Source organism: Papaver somniferum, chromosome 11 (genome assembly GCF_003573695.1).
Source record: "Papaver somniferum cultivar HN1 chromosome 11, ASM357369v1, whole genome shotgun sequence".
NCBI lineage: Eukaryota > Viridiplantae > Streptophyta > Magnoliopsida > Ranunculales > Papaveraceae > Papaver > Papaver somniferum.
The window spans coordinates 30,292,443-30,296,111 of record NC_039368.1 but is presented as its reverse complement, the minus strand read 5'-3'; positions in this window follow the sequence as shown (position 1 = coordinate 30,296,111).

Genomic DNA, 3,669 nt, shown 5'->3' with positions numbered 1-3,669 from the left:
TTAAAATATTGGTTGTGTCTAAAGTTACTCCTTGTTCTCTCAAGGATGTGTTTTTGAATTCTTGCTACACTTGTGCTCTAAATTGCTTCTCTGAAGCTTTGTAATTTATTGAGCCAATTACGTTTTTTTGTAGCAAGAGTTTTCCTTCTTTCGATTTTAAGTATTTTATGGGTCAAGTTGTACTCGCACAGATAACCAGTTTCTGGTACGTGTCAAATGTTTAACCCTAGATTTCCTTCCCTAAGAAATCCTTTAAGTATCCGTCCTATGAGTTACGAAAGTCATGCACGTATACTCTAGGTTGCTTTCTGGGTCAACAATGTCTTCTTCTTCATCTCGCTATGGTGATTTTGCAAGGGGATTTCTTGAGAAAGGTTTTGGTTGCGAGACCAAGGGAAGGAAGAAAAGAACCCTTGTAGAAGATGGTCATCCCAATGCCTCATGTTACTATGCTTATACTCATGAGGATACCGAGAAGGAGGATATGGTTTCTGCTAAAGTGGTTCATGACTTTCTTAAGTATTTTGAGGAAGCAAAACTACAGCTCATTGATACCTTGAAAAGTCTTGATGTGTTGAAAAATGATTTAAAAAAGGTTACCACTCACCTTGGTCTCATAAAATCTCACATCAATGATCTTCACAAAGAGAATCTCTTATCTGAAGATGCAAGGGATGATGTCAATCACAAGGTCAAAGATCCCAAGAATCGTGAGAATCCTGAACCGTCCATATGATCTTAGTTCGTGTTCGGGCGTGGCACTGGAGTCTGTTTATTTTTGTTTTTATCCTGTTGATTTTAGTTTGCCTAGTAAATCTTCTTTTTTCTTGTTTTTATTAGAAGAATAACTAGAGTTTGGAATAGCCATGATTGTGATTACACATAGCTATGTCCAATGTTTTCATCTTCATGTTTTTAGGTTTATTTGTTTAAATTCTAAAATAGTTTGGAAGATGATTTTTGCAGTATTAATCTTTATGGTTTTATATATTGCGATATTGTTATGGGATATGTGTGTTTACGTCCGTGAACTTGATTGTCCCATACTTTGTCAAAAGTAAAGTCGTTCATGAGTTGATATGCATGTATTGATGAAAGAATGAATTGACTTTTGACAAATACAAAAGTTAAGCCTATTAAGTCAATCTTTGATGGAAGATAGGTTCAAATCTTTTGTTTACAATGATTATATCTATTATATGTCGTTATGCAAATAGTGATGGAAAATAGAATGAATCCTTGTGTATTCCGCAGTATTTTTTTCCCTGATCCATAATCTTTTATGTATTACTGTGAGGCTCCGTAAGTTTTCTTATGTTGAGCACCTTTTGACTGAGTTGATTATTCCTTATGATTAACTTAGTAATTGCTCCAAAGATTTTCTTATGTCGAGCATGAACAATTAAATTGATTACTTTTTGTGGTTAATTTGATTGTGTATTCCGATTAGATTAATTATGGGTTCTCTTGTGATTAATCTAATTGAGTATTTTTGAGTCTCCATAAGTTCACTTATGTTGAACATTTCCGATTAAATTAGTCATAGGTTCTCTTGTGTGATTTTAATTGAGTTATCTTGGATTCAAATTTATATTCGTATGTGATTTGTTATGTCCAAAGAAATCCTTCTTTTCTTTCGAAATTAAGGTCGCTCTTGTTGTTCTTTCGGGAATGACATTTTATGGGGGAGAGTTCTTAGTTGAACTTGTGCGTAATTTCCAAATCTTTGTGGGGAGTGCGGCTGTGGAATATTATAGGGGTTATCTTGTATCTTTAAACTCCTTGATGAATGCATTTAGCTTCGGCTTTATGATTGCGTCTAAAGAACAAGTTGATATATGCTTTCTTTTGGTCATGAAATGTCTCTTTCGGAAATTTCATTAGGATCACGTTCTTGTACCTTTGCCAATTTTATTGACAAAAAGGGGGAGAATTAATATGTAGTTCACACTTCAAATACATATGGTTTTTGGATCATTATGTAAGGGGGAGTGGTTTCCATGTGAGATGCAGTATTGACTAAGGGGGAGTGATACATATCACCATAGTATTATTGTCAAAGTTGTGATACAATTGAACTTTGATACTGTGTAATGATACAATGTCACTGTATAATAATGATCGAGAACTCTGTTTTCTCATTGTTATAGCTACATATTTTCAACAACGATGATGCTAAACTTACAACCTTTGGGATCATTGGAGTACTTGGAAGTGACGAAGATTTCAAGTAATGTTGAAGCTTAGGCATGTGGAATAGGAGCTTTAAAAATGTATTTATCTTTTTTGTATACCATATGTATTAATAGTTTTGTCCCTAAAATTGACAAAGGGGGAGATTGTTAGAGCATTGATCGGTCGAAGTCGCATGCGTTGCTATCTCAAGCATGTTTGTCAATGTTAGTGATAAAAACTATAAGTCTTGATTTCTAGTCTACTATAGCTAAGGTCGCGGACTAGGATAGGAAGTGTAGTTGAGCTCAAGAATTCCATGGCAATCATCATATAAGACGAAGGACTACTCAAGGAACTGGTGGATCTTCATCGACTAAAAGGTATGTGGAGACTTGAACTTATCTATCACTCAAAAGTCTATTTATCTCCTATCTTGAGACAAAAGTCGTTTTTCTATATAGACTTAGGTTATACACATTTGGTATTTCGAGCCGAGTTTATCTCGCCTATCTATTTCTCGAAATATGTGTTGGTAAGCTTTCTCTTTAGCCAAGTTCATCTTTACCTAGTGACAAAAGTCATGTTATGTTTCAATCACTTTGAAAATTGCTCTGACGAAAAATGGTTTGTGAATAACAACTATATAACGTCCTTTGAGAATGTTTCAATGATTGAAATGAGAGTTTAGATTATATAACCATTGATGGATATAAGCATTGTTGTGGAAACACATATATGTATAAGTCTTATTCTTTGAACCAAAGTTTTCAAACTTTGTTGATCAAGAGAACCGGAAGTTTGCACAGTTTGCAAACTCAATCCGCGAACTGGCGGAAGTTCTCGGCCCAAGAATATCTGCTGGAGTTTGAGAACTCACTCAACAAACTCAGTCCGCGAACCCAGTCCACGAACTGACGACATTTCTCGACCCGAGAATATCTGCTGGAGTTTGAAAACTCTTTCCGGGAACTTAAGTCCGCGAACCCAGTCCGCGAACTTGCGTAGGTTATATCTAAAAACGATTTTTCTTGAACTTATCTTTATATTGACTAAGGAATGATTTTGCAAACCGTGGTTATAAAGTTCACGAACCGATTCGAGTGAATCAAATCGTTTTTGCTTCGATTGTGTCTTGTGAAGTTACATAAAATCTAAGCAATTGAACAACTCTCTAACTAGTTCATTTGAGTCATTTGAATTAGTTATGGTGAAGAAGAATATGGTTGATATGAAAGTGATCATATGGCTAACCATTTGGTTAACTATTGTTGAACCAACTAATGTACAACTTTGGGTACGGTTATACAAGCCTAGAAACGTGCATTTCATTTGTGTATAACAAGCTATGTTTTCGATCTAACGGTTGTAAATATTAGCTTGAATCTAATCAAGTTTTCATCTAACGGTGAATATTGAATGCTTTGTTACTAAGCTAACATTGATTGCAAACCCTGATTTGAAAGACTATATAAGGGAGAACTCTAGCAACTGGGA